Below are 16241 nucleotides of genomic sequence, written 5' to 3'. Positions count from 1 at the left end.
GAAGCTTCCGGGGCCACGTCCCTGTGAGCGACCTGTGGCATCTGGGGTGGGACGCCAAGCGCCGAAATGTTTGCTGGGTCCCGCCCGCCCTAGGCTGGGTGGTCGCCAACACCTCCTCCGCCACCTGCTACCCGAGACGTCCATTCCTCTGCCTAGGCGGTTGGCGGGGCCCTGCCGAGACGGGCGTGCCCCTGGCCTGGCGGTAAGTCCCATGGTCCTGCTAAGCGACGCCTCAAGAGGCAGCCCGCGACCCACGGACACCTACTGCCAAACCAGCCTAGACGGGTCCTATCTCGTCTGAGTCTACGAAGCTAAGCAGGCTCGGGCCCGGTTAGTACTTGGATGGGAGACCTCCGTGGATTGGGGAGCTCCTGGGAATACCGCGTGCTGTGGGCTTTTTGCCTCCCGCTACGCCTTCTCCTTTTGCCGCCCGTGGCGGTGGCGGCGGCCGTCTCCGCCCCCGACGGGTACCGCTGCAGGCCCCACGTCCTCAGGCCCCTCCCTCCACAGCAAGCGTCTTATGGGGCGCTCCCCTCCTGCCTGCCCGGCCAGGCGGCCAGAAGGCGTCCCTGGAAGGCAGCGGCACAACAGACGCTCCGGGGGCGGCCTGTCGCCATCCAGACATGGCCGCGGACCCGGGTGACGTCCGTGCGGCCCACGAGACCCACGACCTGCACCTGGCCACAGCCACTGTAGCCCAGCCCCGGCGCCGCCACCTGTCTGCCGCGGTGTCTCTCCACAGCTCCATCCGGAAAAAGACCCCCCCTCTGTGGTTTCGCCGCGGCCGGGGGCGGGAGTGGGATCGAGGGTTCAGGCCGCATCCCCGTGCCTGCCGGCCACCTGGGTCGGGGTCCTGAGCTCGGACGGTGGAGTCGGGGCAACGGTGTGGTTGCCGGGTCTAAGGGGCCCTGCCAACTCAATGGTGGCTCCCAGTGGCTTCGAGCCAGCTGCTGTCGGGCAGGAGGGCCGGGCCGGTCTGCGTCCGGACTGCGCCTAGCGCAGCGTGGCCGGGCGGGCGGGATTCCCAAGGGACCGCGGGCCCCGGGCCCTGAAGCCTCCGGGGCCACGTCCCTGGGAGCGGCCTGTGGGATCTGGGGAGGGGCGCCAAGCACCGAAAAGTTTGCGGTGTCTCGCCCGCCCTGGGCTGGGTGGTCGCCAACTCCTCCGCCACCCCCCGGTACCTGAGACCCCCGTTCCCATGCCTAGCCGGGCGGCGGGGCCCTGCCGGGGCGGGCGGGGCGCTCGTGTGGCTGTAAGGCCCAAGGGCCTGCTAAGCTGCGTCTCAAGAGGCAGCCCGCGAAGCCCCCAGTGTCTACGGCCAAACCACCCTAGACGGGCCCGATCTCGTCTCGATCTCGGAAGCTAAGCAGGGTCGGGCCTGGTTAGTACTTGGATGGGAGACCTCCTGGAGTGGAGAGCTCCTGGGAACACCGGGTGGTGTAGGCTTTTTGCCTCCCGCTCCGCCTTCTCCTTTTGTCGCCCGCGGCGGCGGCGGCGTCCGTCTCTGCCCCCGCCGGGTACCGCTGCAGGCCCCACCTCCGCAGGCCCCTCCGTCCACAGCAAGCGTCTGATGGGGCGCTCCCCGCCTGCCTGACCGGCCAGACGGCCAGACGGCGTCCCTGGAAGGCAGCGGCACACCAGACGCTCCGGGGGTCCCCTGACGCCAAACAGACATGGCGGCAGACCCGGGTGCCGTCCATGCGGCCCGCGAGCCCCTCGACCTGCACCTGGCGGCCCCCACTGGAGCCCAGCCCCGGCTCCGCCACCTGTCTGCCAGGGTGCCTCTCCACAGCTCCATCCGGAAAAAGCCCCCTGTCCACCGTTTCGCCGCGGCCGGAGAGGGATAGAGGGCCCAGGCCGCATCCGCGGGCCTGCCGGCCACCTGTGGCGGGGTCCTGAGCTCGGACGGTGGTGTGGGAGCAAGGGTGGCGTTGCTGGGTCTGCGGGGCTTTGCCAACTCAATGGTGGCTCCCACTGGATTCGGGCCAGCTGCCGTCGGGCAGGAGGGCCGGCCCGGTCTGCGGCCGGGCCGCGCCTAGCGCAGCGTGGGCGGGCAGGTGGGATGCCCAAGTGACCGCGGGCCCCGGGCCCTGAAGCTTCCGGGCCCACGTCCCTGTGAGCGACCTGTGGCATCTGGGGTGGGACGCCAAGCGCCGAAATGTTTGCTGGGTCCCGCCCGCCCTAGGCTGGGTGGTCGCCAACACCTCCTCCGCCACCTGCTACCCGAGACGTCCATTCCTCTGCCTAGGCGGTTGGCGGGGCCCAGCCGAGACGGGCGTGCCCCTGGCCTGGCGGTAAGTCCCATGGTCCTGCTAAGCGACGCCTCAAGAGGCAGCCCGCGACCCACAGACACCTACTGCCAAACCAGCCTAGACGGGTCCTATCTCGTCTGAGTCTACGAAGCTAAGCAGGCTCGGGCCCGGTTAGTACTTGGATGGGAGACCTCCGTGGATTGGGGAGCTCCTGGGAATACCGCGTGCTGTGGGCTTTTTGCCTCCCGCTACGCCTTCTCCTTTTGCCGCCCGTGGCGGTGGCGGCGGCCGTCTCCGCCCCCGACGGGTACCGCTGCAGGCCCCACGTCCTCAGGCCCCTCCCTCCACAGCAAGCGTCTTATGGGGCGCTCCCCTCCTGCCTGCCCGGCCAGGCGGCCAGAAGGCGTCCCTGGAAGGCAGCGGCACAACAGACGCTCCGGGGGCGGCCTGTCGCCATCCAGACATGGCCGCGGACCCGGGTGACGTCCGTGCGGCCCACGAGACCCACGACCTGCACCTGGCCACAGCCACTGTAGCCCAGCCCCGGCGCCGCCACCTGTCTGCCGCGGTGTCTCTCCACAGCTCCATCCGGAAAAAGACCCCCCCTCTGTGGTTTCGCCGCGGCCGGGGGCGGGAGTGGGATCGAGGGTTCAGGCCGCATCCCCGTGCCTGCCGGCCACCTGGGTCGGGGTCCTGAGCTCGGACGGTGGAGTCGGGGCAACGGTGTGGTTGCCGGGTCTAAGGGGCCCTGCCAACTCAATGGTGGCTCCCAGTGGCTTCGAGCCAGCTGCTGTCGGGCAGGAGGGCCGGGCCGGTCTGCGTCCGGACTGCGCCTAGCGCAGCGTGGCCGGGCGGGCGGGATTCCCAAGGGACCGCGGGCCCCGGGCCCTGAAGCCTCCGGGGCCACGTCCCTGGGAGCGGCCTGTGGGATCTGGGGAGGGGCGCCAAGCACCGAAAAGTTTGCGGTGTCTCGCCCGCCCTGGGCTGGGTGGTCGCCAACTCCTCCGCCACCCCCCGGTACCTGAGACCCCCGTTCCCATGCCTAGCCGGGCGGCGGGGCCCTGCCGGGGCGGGCGGGGCGCTCGTGTGGCTGTAAGGCCCAAGGGCCTGCTAAGCTGCGTCTCAAGAGGCAGCCCGCGAAGCCCCCAGTGTCTACGGCCAAACCACCCTAGACGGGCCCGATCTCGTCTCGATCTCGGAAGCTAAGCAGGGTCGGGCCTGGTTAGTACTTGGATGGGAGACCTCCTGGAGTGGAGAGCTCCTGGGAACACCGGGTGGTGTAGGCTTTTTGCCTCCCGCTCCGCCTTCTCCTTTTGTCGCCCGCGGCGGCGGCGGCGTCCGTCTCTGCCCCCGCCGGGTACCGCTGCAGGCCCCACCTCCGCAGGCCCCTCCGTCCACAGCAAGCGTCTGATGGGGCGCTCCCCGCCTGCCTGACCGGCCAGACGGCCAGACGGCGTCCCTGGAAGGCAGCGGCACACCAGACGCTCCGGGGGTCCCCTGACGCCAAACAGACATGGCGGCAGACCCGGGTGCCGTCCATGCGGCCCGCGAGCCCCTCGACCTGCACCTGGCGGCCCCCACTGGAGCCCAGCCCCGGCTCCGCCACCTGTCTGCCAGGGTGCCTCTCCACAGCTCCATCCGGAAAAAGCCCCCTGTCCACCGTTTCGCCGCGGCCGGAGAGGGATAGAGGGCCCAGGCCGCATCCGCGGGCCTGCCGGCCACCTGTGGCGGGGTCCTGAGCTCGGACGGTGGTGTGGGAGCAAGGGTGGCGTTGCTGGGTCTGCGGGGCTTTGCCAACTCAATGGTGGCTCCCACTGGATTCGGGCCAGCTGCCGTCGGGCAGGAGGGCCGGCCCGGTCTGCGGCCGGGCCGCGCCTAGCGCAGCGTGGGCGGGCAGGTGGGATGCCCAAGTGACCGCGGGCCCCGGGCCCTGAAGCTTCCGGGCCCACGTCCCTGTGAGCGACCTGTGGCATCTGGGGTGGGACGCCAAGCGCCGAAATGTTTGCTGGGTCCCGCCCGCCCTAGGCTGGGTGGTCGCCAACACCTCCTCCGCCACCTGCTACCCGAGACGTCCATTCCTCTGCCTAGGCGGTTGGCGGGGCCCAGCCGAGACGGGCGTGCCCCTGGCCTGGCGGTAAGTCCCATGGTCCTGCTAAGCGACGCCTCAAGAGGCAGCCCGCGACCCACAGACACCTACTGCCAAACCAGCCTAGACGGGTCCTATCTCGTCTGAGTCTACGAAGCTAAGCAGGCTCGGGCCCGGTTAGTACTTGGATGGGAGACCTCCGTGGATTGGGGAGCTCCTGGGAATACCGCGTGCTGTGGGCTTTTTGCCTCCCGCTACGCCTTCTCCTTTTGCCGCCCGTGGCGGTGGCGGCGGCCGTCTCCGCCCCCGACGGGTACCGCTGCAGGCCCCACGTCCTCAGGCCCCTCCCTCCACAGCAAGCGTCTTATGGGGCGCTCCCCTCCTGCCTGCCCGGCCAGGCGGCCAGAAGGCGTCCCTGGAAGGCAGCGGCACAACAGACGCTCCGGGGACGGCCTGTCGCCATCCAGACATGGCCGCGGACCCGGGTGATGTCCGTGCGGCCCACGAGACCCACGACCTGCACCTGGCCACAGCCACTGTAGCCCAGCCCCGGCGCCGCCACCTGTCTGCCGCGGTGTCTCTCCACAGCTCCATCCGGAAAAAGACCCCCCCTCTGTGGTTTCGCCGCGGCCGGGGGCGGGAGTGGGATCGAGGGTTCAGGCCGCATCCCCGTGCCTGCCGGCCACCTGGGTCGGGGTCCTGAGCTCGGACGGTGGAGTCGGGGCAACGGTGTGGTTGCCGGGTCTAAGGGGCCCTGCCAACTCAATGGTGGCTCCCAGTGGCTTCGAGCCAGCTGCTGTCGGGCAGGAGGGCCGGGCCGGTCTGCGTCCGGACTGCGCCTAGCGCAGCGTGGCCGGGCGGGCGGGATTCCCAAGGGACCGCGGGCCCCGGGCCCTGAAGCCTCCGGGGCCACGTCCCTGGGAGCGGCCTGTGGGATCTGGGGAGGGGCGCCAAGCACCGAAAAGTTTGCGGTGTCTCGCCCGCCCTGGGCTGGGTGGTCGCCAACTCCTCCGCCACCCCCCGGTACCTGAGACCCCCGTTCCCATGCCTAGCCGGGCGGCGGGGCCCTGCCGGGGCGGGCGGGGCGCTCGTGTGGCTGTAAGGCCCAAGGGCCTGCTAAGCTGCGTCTCAAGAGGCAGCCCGCGAAGCCCCCAGTGTCTACGGCCAAACCACCCTAGACGGGCCCGATCTCGTCTCGATCTCGGAAGCTAAGCAGGGTCGGGCCTGGTTAGTACTTGGATGGGAGACCTCCTGGAGTGGAGAGCTCCTGGGAACACCGGGTGGTGTAGGCTTTTTGCCTCCCGCTCCGCCTTCTCCTTTTGTCGCCCGCGGCGGCGGCGGCGTCCGTCTCTGCCCCCGCCGGGTACCGCTGCAGGCCCCACCTCCGCAGGCCCCTCCGTCCACAGCAAGCGTCTGATGGGGCGCTCCCCGCCTGCCTGACCGGCCAGACGGCCAGACGGCGTCCCTGGAAGGCAGCGGCACACCAGACGCTCCGGGGGTCCCCTGACGCCAAACAGACATGGCGGCAGACCCGGGTGCCGTCCATGCGGCCCGCGAGCCCCTCGACCTGCACCTGGCGGCCCCCACTGGAGCCCAGCCCCGGCTCCGCCACCTGTCTGCCAGGGTGCCTCTCCACAGCTCCATCCGGAAAAAGCCCCCTGTCCACCGTTTCGCCGCGGCCGGAGAGGGATAGAGGGCCCAGGCCGCAACCGCGGGCCTGCCGGCCACCTGTGGCGGGGTCCTGAGCTCGGACGGTGGTGTGGGAGCAAGGGTGGCGTTGCTGGGTCTGCGGGGCTTTGCCAACTCAATGGTGGCTCCCACTGGATTCGGGCCAGCTGCCGTCGGGCAGGAGGGCCGGCCCGGTCTGCGGCCGGGCCGCGCCTAGCGCAGCGTGGGCGGGCAGGTGGGATGCCCAAGTGACCGCGGGCCCCGGGCCCTGAAGCTTCCGGGCCCACGTCCCTGTGAGCGACCTGTGGCATCTGGGGTGGGACGCCAAGCGCCGAAATGTTTGCTGGGTCCCGCCCGCCCTAGGCTGGGTGGTCGCCAACACCTCCTCCGCCACCTGCTACCCGAGACGTCCATTCCTCTGCCTAGGCGGTTGGCGGGGCCCAGCCGAGACGGGCGTGCCCCTGGCCTGGCGGTAAGTCCCATGGTCCTGCTAAGCGACGCCTCAAGAGGCAGCCCGCGACCCACAGACACCTACTGCCAAACCAGCCTAGACGGGTCCTATCTCGTCTGAGTCTACGAAGCTAAGCAGGCTCGGGCCCGGTTAGTACTTGGATGGGAGACCTCCGTGGATTGGGGAGCTCCTGGGAATACCGCGTGCTGTGGGCTTTTTGCCTCCCGCTACGCCTTCTCCTTTTGCCGCCCGTGGCGGTGGCGGCGGCCGTCTCCGCCCCCGACGGGTACCGCTGCAGGCCCCACGTCCTCAGGCCCCTCCCTCCACAGCAAGCGTCTTATGGGGCGCTCCCCTCCTGCCTGCCCGGCCAGGCGGCCAGAAGGCGTCCCTGGAAGGCAGCGGCACAACAGACGCTCCGGGGACGGCCTGTCGCCATCCAGACATGGCCGCGGACCCGGGTGACGTCCGTGCGGCCCAAGAGACCCACGACCTGCACCTGGCCACAGCCACTGTAGCCCAGCCCCGGCGCCGCCACCTGTCTGCCGCGGTGTCTCTCCACAGCTCCATCCGGAAAAAGACCCCCCCTCTGTGGTTTCGCCGCGGCCGGGGGCGGGAGTGGGATCGAGGGTTCAGGCCGCATCCCCGTGCCTGCCGGCCACCTGGGTCGGGGTCCTGAGCTCGGACGGTGGAGTCGGGGCAACGGTGTGGTTGCCGGGTCTAAGGGGCCCTGCCAACTCAATGGTGGCTCCCAGTGGCTTCGAGCCAGCTGCTGTCGGGCAGGAGGGCCGGGCCGGTCTGCGTCCGGACTGCGCCTAGCGCAGCGCTGGCGGGCGGGTGGGATTCCCAAGGGACCGCGGGCCCCGGGCCCTGAAGCCTCCGGGGCCACGTCCCTGGGAGCGGCCTGTGGGATCTGGGGAGGGGCGCCAAGCACCGAAAAGTTTGCGGTGTCTCGCCCGCCCTGGGCTGGGTGGTCGCCAACTCCTCCGCCACCCCCCGGTACCTGAGACCCCCGTTCCCATGCCTAGCCGGGCGGCGGGGCCCTGCCGGGGCGGGCGGGGCGCTCGTGTGGCTGTAAGGCCCAAGGGCCTGCTAAGCTGCGTCTCAAGAGGCAGCCCGCGAAGCCCCCAGTGTCTACGGCCAAACCACCCTAGACGGGCCCGATCTCGTCTCGATCTAGGAAGCTAAGCAGGGTCGGGCCTAGTTAGTACTTGGATGGGAGACCTCCTGGAGTGGAGAGCTCCTGGGAACACCGGGTGCTGTAGGCTTTTTGCCTCCCGCTCCGCCTTCTCCTTTTGTCGCCCGCGGCGGCGGCGGCGTCCGTCTCTGCCCCCGCCGGGTACCGCTGCAGGCCCCACCTCCGCAGGCCCCTCCGTCCACAGCAAGCGTCTGATGGGGCGCTCCCCGCCTGCCTGACCGGCCAGACGGCCAGACGGCGTCCCTGGAAGGCAGCGGCACACCAGACGCTCCGGGGGTCCCCTGACGCCAAACAGACATGGCGGCAGACCCGGGTGCCGTCCATGCGGCCCGCGAGCCCCTCGACCTGCACCTGGCGGCCCCCACTGGAGCCCAGCCCCGGCTCCGCCACCTGTCTGCCAGGGTGCCTCTCCACAGCTCCATCCGGAAAAAGCCCCCTGTCCACCGTTTCGCCGCGGCCGGAGAGGGATAGAGGGCCCAGGCCGCTTCCGCGGGCCTGCCGGCCACCTGTGGCGGGGTCCTGAGCTCGGACGGTGGTGTGGGAGCAAGGGTGGCGCTGCTGGGTCTGCGGGGCTTTGCCAACTCAATGGTGGCTCCCACTGGATTCGGGCCAGCTGCCGTCGGGCAGGAGGGCCGGCCCGGTCTGCGGCGGGGCCGCGCCTAGCGCAGCGTGGGCGGGCAGGTGGGATGCCCAAGTGACCGCGGGCCCCGGGCCCTGAAGCTTCCGGGGCCACGTCCCTGTGAGCGACCTGTGGCATCTGGGGTGGGACGCCAAGCGCCGAAATGTTTGCTGGGTCCCGTCCACCCTAGGCTGGGTGGTCGCCAACACCTCCTCCGCCACCTGCTACCCGAGACGTCCATTCCTCTGCCTAGGCGGTTGGCGGGGCCCAGCCGAGACGGGCGTGCCCCTGGCCTGGCGGTAAGTCCCATGGTCCTGCTAAGCGACGCCTCAAGAGGCAGCCCGCGACCCACGGACACCTACTGCCAAACCAGCCTAGACGGGTCCTATCTCGTCTGAGTCTACGAAGCTAAGCAGGCTCGGGCCCGGTTAGTACTTGGATGGGAGACCTCCGTGGATTGGGGAGCTCCTGGGAATACCGCGTGCTGTGGGCTTTTTGCCTCCCGCTACGCCTTCTCCTTTTGCCGCCCGTGGCGGTGGCGGCGGCCGTCTCCGCCCCCGACGGGTACCGCTGCAGGCCCCACGTCCTCAGGCCCCTCCCTCCACAGCAAGCGTCTTATGGGGCGCTCCCCTCCTGCCTGCCCGTCCAGGCGGCCAGAAGGCGTCCCTGGAAGGCAGCGGCACAACAGACGCTCCGGGGGCGGCCTGTCGCCATCCAGACATGGCCGCGGACCCGGGTGACGTCCGTGCGGCCCACGAGCCCCACGACCTGCACCTGGCCACAGCCACTGTAGCCCAGCCCCGGCGCCGCCACCTGTCTGCCGCGGTGTCTCTCCACAGCTCCATCCGGAAAAAGACCCCCCCTCTGTGGTTTCGCCGCGGCCGGGGGCGGGAGTGGGATCGAGGGTTCAGGCCGCATCCCCGTGCCTGCCGGCCACCTGGGTCGGGGTCCTGAGCTCGGACGGTGGAGTCGGGGCAACGGTGTGGTTGCCGGGTCTAAGGGGCCCTGCCAACTCAATGGTGGCTCCCAGTGGCTTCGAGCCAGCTGCTGTCGGGCAGGAGGGCCGGGCCGGTCTGCGTCCGGACTGCGCCTAGCGCAGCGCGGCCGGGCGGGCGGGATTCCCAAGGGACCGCGGGCCCCGGGCCCTGAAGCCTCCGGGGCCACGTCCCTGGGAGCGGCCTGTGGGATCTGGGGAGGGGCGCCAAGCACCGAAAAGTTTGCGGTGTCTCGCCCGCCCTGGGCTGGGTGGTCGCCAACTCCTCCGCCACCCCCCGGTACCTGAGACCCACGTTCCCATGCCTAGCCGGGCGGCGGGGCCCTGCCGGGGCGGGCGGGGCGCTCGTGTGGCTGTAAGGCCCAAGGGCCTGCTAAGCTGCGTCTCAAGAGGCAGCCCGCGAAGCCCCCAGTGTCTACGGCCAAACCACCCTAGACGGGCCCGATCTCGTCTCGATCTAGGAAGCTAAGCAGGGTCGGGCCTAGTTAGTACTTGGATGGGAGACCTCCTGGAGTGGAGAGCTCCTGGGAACACCGGGTGCTGTAGGCTTTTTGCCTCCCGCTCCGCCTTCTCCTTTTGTCGCCCGCGGCGGCGGCGGCGTCCGTCTCTGCCCCCGCCGGGTACCGCTGCAGGCCCCACCTCCGCAGGCCCTTCCGTCCACAGCAAGCGTCTGATGGGGCGCTCCCCGCCTGCCTGACCGGCCAGACGGCCAGACGGCGTCCCTGGAAGGCAGCGGCACACCAGACGCTCCGGGGGTCCCCTGACGCCAAACAGACATGGCGGCAGACCCGGGTGCCGTCCATGCGGCCCGCGAGCCCCTCGACCTGCACCTGGCGGCCCCCACTGGAGCCCAGCCCCGGCTCCGCCACCTGTCTGCCAGGGTGCCTCTCCACAGCTCCATCCGGAAAAAGCCCCCTGTCCACCGTTTCGCCGCGGCCGGAGAGGGATAGAGGGCCCAGGCCGCTTCCGCGGGCCTGCCGGCCACCTGTGGCGGGGTCCTGAGCTCGGACGGTGGTGTGGGAGCAAGGGTGGCGCTGCTGGGTCTGCGGGGCTTTGCCAACTCAATGGTGGCTCCCACTGGATTCGGGCCAGCTGCCGTCGGGCAGGAGGGCCGGCCCGGTCTGCGGCGGGGCCGCGCCTAGCGCAGCGTGGGCGGGCAGGTGGGATGCCCAAGTGACCGCAGGCCCCGGGCCCTGAAGCTTCCGGGGCCACGTCCCTGTGAGCGACCTGTGGCATCTGGGGTGGGACGCCAAGCGCCGAAATGTTTGCTGGGTCCCGTCCGCCCTAGGCTGGGTGGTCGCCAACACCTCCTCCGCCACCTGCTACCCGAGACGTCCATTCCTCTGCCTAGGCGGTTGGCGGGGCCCAGCCGAGACGGGCGTGCCCCTGGCCTGGCGGTAAGTCCCATGGTCCTGCTAAGCGACGCCTCAAGAGGCAGCCCGCGACCCACGGACACCTACTGCCAAACCAGCCTAGACGGGTCCTATCTCGTCTGAGTCTACGAAGCTAAGCAGGCTCGGGCCCGGTTAGTACTTGGATGGGAGACCTCCGTGGATTGGGGAGCTCCTGGGAATACCGCGTGCTGTGGGCTTTTTGCCTCCCGCTACGCCTTCTCCTTTTGCCGCCCGTGGCGGTGGCGGCGGCCGTCTCCGCCCCCGACGGGTACCGCTGCAGGCCCCACGTCCTCAGGCCCCTCCCTCCACAGCAAGCGTCTTATGGGGCGCTCCCCTCCTGCCTGCCCGGCCAGGCAGCCAGAAGGCGTCCCTGGAAGGCAGCGGCACAACAGACGCTCCGGGGGCGGCCTGTCGCCATCCAGACATGGCCGCGGACCCGGGTGACGTCCGTGCGGCCCACGAGACCCACGACCTGCACCTGGCCACAGCCACTGTAGCCCAGCCCCGGCGCCGCCACCTGTCTGCCGCGGTGTCTCTCCACAGCTCCATCCGGAAAAAGACCCCCCCTCTGTGGTTTCGCCGCGGCCGGGGGCGGGAGTGGGATCGAGGGTTCAGGCCGCATCCCCGTGCCTGCCGGCCACCTGGGTCGGGGTCCTGAGCTCGGACGGTGGAGTCGGGGCAACGGTGTGGTTGCCGGGTCTAAGGGGCCCTGCCAACTCAATGGTGGCTCCCAGTGGCTTCGAGCCAGCTGCTGTCGGGCAGGAGGGCCGGGCCGGTCTGCGTCCGGACTGCGCCTAGCGCAGCGCTGGCGGGCGGGTGGGATTCCCAAGGGACCGCGGGCCCCGGGCCCTGAAGCCTCCGGGGCCACGTCCCTGGGAGCGGCCTGTGGGATCTGGGGAGGGGCGCCAAGCACCGAAAAGTTTGCGGTGTCTCGCCCGCCCTGGGCTGGTTGGTCGCCAACTCCTCCGCCACCCCCCGGTACCTGAGACCCACGTTCCCCTGCCTAGCCGGGCGGCGGGGCCCTGCCGGGGTGGGCGGGGCGCTCGTGTGGCTGTAAGGCCCAAGGGCCTGCTAAGCTGCGTCTCAAGAGGCAGCCCGCGAAGCCCCCAGTGTCTACGGCCAAACCACCCTAGACGGGCCCGATCTCGTCTCGATCTCGGAAGCTAAGCAGGGTCGGGCCTGGTTAGTACTTGGATGGGAGACCTCCTGGAGTGGAGAGCTCCTGGGAACACCGGGTGCTGTAGGCTTTTTGCCTCCCGCTCCGCCTTCTCCTTTTGTCGCCCGCGGCGGCGGCGGCGTCCGTCTCTGCCCCCGCCGGGTACCGCTGCAGGCCCCACCTCCGCAGGCCCCTCCGTCCACAGCAAGCGTCTGATGGGGCGCTCCCCGCCTGCCTGAGCGGCCAGACGGCCAGACGGCGTCCCTGGAAGGCAGCGGCACACCAGACGCTCCGGGGGTCCCCTGACGCCAAACAGACATGGCGGCAGACCCGGGTGCCGTCCATGCGGCCCGCGAGCCCCTCGACCTGCACCTGGCGGCCCCCACTGGAGCCCAGCCCCGGCTCCGCCACCTGTCTGCCAGGGTGCCTCTCCACAGCTCCATCCGGAAAAAGCCCCCTGTCCACCGTTTCGCCGCGGCCGGAGAGGGATAGAGGGCCCAGGCCGCTTCCGCGGGCCTGCCGGCCACCTGTGGCGGGGTCCTGAGCTCGGACGGTGGTGTGGGAGCAAGGGTGGCGCTGCTGGGTCTGCGGGGCTTTGCCAACTCAATGGTGGCTCCCACTGGATTCGGGCCAGCTGCCGTCGGGCAGGAGGGCCGGCCCGGTCTGCGGCGGGGCCGCGCCTAGCGCAGCGTGGGCGGGCAGGTGGGATGCCCAAGTGACCGCGGGCCCCGGGCCCTGAAGCTTCCGGGGCTACGTCCCTGTGAGCGACCTGTGGCATCTGGGGTGGGACGCCAAGCGCCGAAATGTTTGCTGGGTCCCGCCCGCCCTAGGCTGGGTGGTCGCCAACACCTCCTCCGCCACCTGCTACCCGAGACGTCCATTCCTCTGCCTAGGCGGTTGGCGGGGCCCTGCCGAGACGGGCGTGCCCCTGGCCTGGCGGTAAGTCCCATGGTCCTGCTAAGCGACGCCTCAAGAGGCAGCCCGCGACCCACGGACACCTACTGCCAAACCAGCCTAGACGGGTCCTATCTCGTCTGAGTCTACGAAGCTAAGCAGGCTCGGGCCCGGTTAGTACTTGGATGGGAGACCTCCGTGGATTGGGCAGCTCCTGGGAATACCGCGTGCTGTGGGCTTTTTGCCTCCCGCTACGCCTTCTCCTTTTGCCGCCCGTGGCGGTGGCGGCGGCCGTCTCCGCCCCCGACGGGTACCGCTGCAGGCCCCACGTCCTCAGGCCCCTCCCTCCACAGCAAGCGTCTTATGGGGCGCTCCCCTCCTGCCTGCCCGGCCAGGCGGCCAGAAGGCGTCCCTGGAAGGCAGCGGCACAACAGACGCTCCGGGGGCGGCCTGTCGCCATCCAGACATGGCCGCGGACCCGGGTGACGTCCGTGCGGCCCACGAGACCCACGACCTGCACCTGGCCACAGCCACTGTAGCCCAGCCCCGGCGCCGCCACCTGTCTGCCGCGGTGTCTCTCCACAGCTCCATCCGGAAAAAGACCCCCCCTCTGTGGTTTCGCCGCGGCCGGGGGCGGGAGTGGGATCGAGGGTTCAGGCCGCATCCCCGTGCCTGCCGGCCACCTGGGTCGGGGTCCTGAGCTCGGACGGTGGAGTCGGGGCAACGGTGTGGTTGCCGGGTCTAAGGGGCCCTGCCAACTCAATGGTGGCTCCCAGTGGCTTCGAGCCAGCTGCTGTCGGGCAGGAGGGCCGGGCCGGTCTGCGTCCGGACTGCGCCTAGCGCAGCGTGGCCGGGCGGGCGGGATTCCCAAGGGACCGCGGGCCCCGGGCCCTGAAGCCTCCGGGGCCACGTCCCTGGGAGCGGCCTGTGGGATCTGGGGAGGGGCGCCAAGCACCGAAAAGTTTGCGGTGTCTCGCCCGCCCTGGGCTGGGTGGTCGCCAACTCCTCCGCCACCCCCCGGTACCTGAGACCCACGTTCCCATGCCTAGCCGGGCGGCGGGGCCCTGCCGGGGCGGGCGGGGCGCTCGTGTGGCTGTAAGGCCCAAGGGCCTGCTAAGCTGCGTCTCAAGAGGCAGCCCGCGAAGCCCCCAGTGTCTACGGCCAAACCACCCTAGACGGGCCCGATCTCGTCTCGATCTCGGAAGCTAAGCAGGGTCGGGCCTGGTTAGTACTTGGATGGGAGACCTCCTGGACTGGAGAGCTCCTGGGAACACCGGGTGCTGTAGGCTTTTTGCCTCCCGCTCCGCCTTCTCCTTTTGTCGCCCGCGGCGGCGGCGGCGTCCGTCTCTGCCCCCGCCGGGTACCGCTGCAGGCCCCACCTCCGCAGGCCCCTCCGTCCACAGCAAGCGTCTGATGGGGCGCTCCCCGCCTGCCTGACCGGCCAGACGGCCAGACGGCGTCCCTGGAAGGCAGCGGCACACCAGACGCTCCGGGGGTCCCCTGACGCCAAACAGACATGGCGGCAGACCCGGGTGCCGTCCATGCGGCCCGCGAGCCCCTCGACCTGCACCTGGCGGCCCCCACTGGAGCCCAGCCCCGGCTCCGCCACCTGTCTGCCAGGGTGCCTCTCCACAGCTCCATCCGGAAAAAGCCCCCTGTCCACCGTTTCGCCGCGGCCGGAGAGGGATAGAGGGCCCAGGCCGCTTCCGCGGGCCTGCCGGCCACCTGTGGCGGGGTCCTGAGCTCGGACGGTGGTGTGGGAGCAAGGGTGGCGCTGCTGGGTCTGCGGGGCTTTGCCAACTCAATGGTGGCTCCCACTGGATTCGGGCCAGCTGCCGTCGGGCAGGAGGGCCGGCCCGGTCTGCGGCGGGGCCGCGCCTAGCGCAGCGTGGGCGGGCAGGTGGGATGCCCAAGTGACCGCGGGCCCCGGGCCCTGAAGCTTCCGGGGCTACGTCCCTGTGAGCGACCTGTGGCATCTGGGGTGGGACGCCAAGCGCCGAAATGTTTGCTGGGTCCCGCCCGCCCTAGGCTGGGTGGTCGCCAACACCTCCTCCGCCACCTGCTACCCGAGACGTCCATTCCTCTGCCTAGGCGGTTGGCGGGGCCCTGCCGAGACGGGCGTGCCCCTGGCCTGGCGGTAAGTCCCATGGTCCTGCTAAGCGACGCCTCAAGAGGCAGCCCGCGACCCACGGACACCTACTGCCAAACCAGCCTAGACGGGTCCTATCTCGTCTGAGTCTACGAAGCTAAGCAGGCTCGGGCCCGGTTAGTACTTGGATGGGAGACCTCCGTGGATTGGGGAGCTCCTGGGAATACCGCGTGCTGTGGGCTTTTTGCCTCCCGCTACGCCTTCTCCTTTTGCCGCCCGTGGCGGTGGCGGCGGCCGTCTCCGCCCCCGACGGGTACCGCTGCAGGCCCCACGTCCTCAGGCCCCTCCCTCCACAGCAAGCGTCTTATGGGGCGCTCCCCTCCTGCCTGCCCGTCCAGGCGGCCAGAAGGCGTCCCTGGAAGGCAGCGGCACAACAGACGCTCCGGGGGCGGCCTGTCGCCATCCAGACATGGCCGCGGACCCGGGTGACGTCCGTGCGGCCCACGAGCCCCACGACCTGCACCTGGCCACAGCCACTGTAGCCCAGCCCCGGCGCCGCCACCTGTCTGCCGCGGTGTCTCTCCACAGCTCCATCCGGAAAAAGACCCCCCCTCTGTGGTTTCGCCGCGGCCGGGGGCGGGAGTGGGATCGAGGGTTCAGGCCGCATCCCCGTGCCTGCCGGCCACCTGGGTCGGGGTCCTGAGCTCGGACGGTGGAGTCGGGGCAACGGTGTGGTTGCCGGGTCTAAGGGGCCCTGCCAACTCAATGGTGGCTCCCAGTGGCTTCGAGCCAGCTGCTGTCGGGCAGGAGGGCCGGGCCGGTCTGCGTCCGGACTGCGCCTAGCGCAGCGTGGCCGGGCGGGCGGGATTCCCAAGGGACCGCGGGCCCCGGGCCCTGAAGCCTCCGGGGCCACGTCCCTGGGAGCGGCCTGTGGGATCTGGGGAGGGGCGCCAAGCACCGAAAAGTTTGCGGTGTCTCGCCCGCCCTGGGCTGGGTGGTCGCCAACTCCTCCGCCACCCCCCGGTACCTGAGACCCACGTTCCCATGCCTAGCCGGGCGGCGGGGCCCTGCCGGGGCGGGCGGGGCGCTCGTGTGGCTGTAAGGCCCAAGGGCCTGCTAAGCTGCGTCTCAAGAGGCAGCCCGCGAAGCCCCCAGTGTCTACGGCCAAACCACCCTAGACGGGCCCGATCTCGTCTCGATCTCGGAAGCTAAGCAGGGTCGGGCCTGGTTAGTACTTGGATGGGAGACCTCCTGGACTGGAGAGCTCCTGGGAACACCGGGTGCTGTAGGCTTTTTGCCTCCCGCTCCGCCTTCTCCTTTTGTCGCCCGCGGCGGCGGCGGCGTCCGTCTCTGCCCCCGCCGGGTACCGCTGCAGGCCCCACCTCCGCAGGCCCCTCCGTCCACAGCAAGCGTCTGATGGGGCGCTCCCCGCCTGCCTGACCG

At 70.7% G+C, this 16241-nt stretch overlaps 8 pseudogenes; all 8 read left to right on the top strand.

The window, feature by feature from the left end:
• Window positions 1–1310: 1310 nt before the first annotated feature.
• On the top strand, window positions 1311–1446 carry LOC149747125 (5S ribosomal RNA; annotated as a pseudogene).
• A 1956-nt stretch (window positions 1447–3402) lies between these two features.
• LOC149747124 (5S ribosomal RNA) lies at window positions 3403–3538 on the top strand (annotated as a pseudogene).
• A 1956-nt stretch (window positions 3539–5494) lies between these two features.
• Window positions 5495–5630, top strand: LOC149747123 (5S ribosomal RNA; annotated as a pseudogene).
• Window positions 5631–7586: 1956 nt separating this feature from the next.
• Window positions 7587–7722, top strand: LOC149747122 (5S ribosomal RNA; annotated as a pseudogene).
• Window positions 7723–9678: 1956 nt separating this feature from the next.
• LOC149747121 (5S ribosomal RNA) lies at window positions 9679–9814 on the top strand (annotated as a pseudogene).
• Window positions 9815–11770: 1956 nt separating this feature from the next.
• LOC149747120 (5S ribosomal RNA) lies at window positions 11771–11906 on the top strand (annotated as a pseudogene).
• A 1956-nt stretch (window positions 11907–13862) lies between these two features.
• On the top strand, window positions 13863–13998 carry LOC149747119 (5S ribosomal RNA; annotated as a pseudogene).
• A 1956-nt stretch (window positions 13999–15954) lies between these two features.
• Window positions 15955–16090, top strand: LOC149747118 (5S ribosomal RNA; annotated as a pseudogene).
• The last annotated feature ends 151 nt before the right edge of the window (window positions 16091–16241 follow it).

The sequence above is a fragment of the Delphinapterus leucas genome, chromosome 16 (assembly GCF_059928025.1).
Source record: "Delphinapterus leucas isolate spDelLeu-1000000601 "Yukka" chromosome 16, BTC_Dleu_Yukka2, whole genome shotgun sequence".
Lineage (NCBI taxonomy): Eukaryota > Metazoa > Chordata > Mammalia > Artiodactyla > Monodontidae > Delphinapterus > Delphinapterus leucas.
Note: the sequence above shows the minus strand (reverse complement) of the source record. Positions and strands in the feature narration are given on the sequence as shown.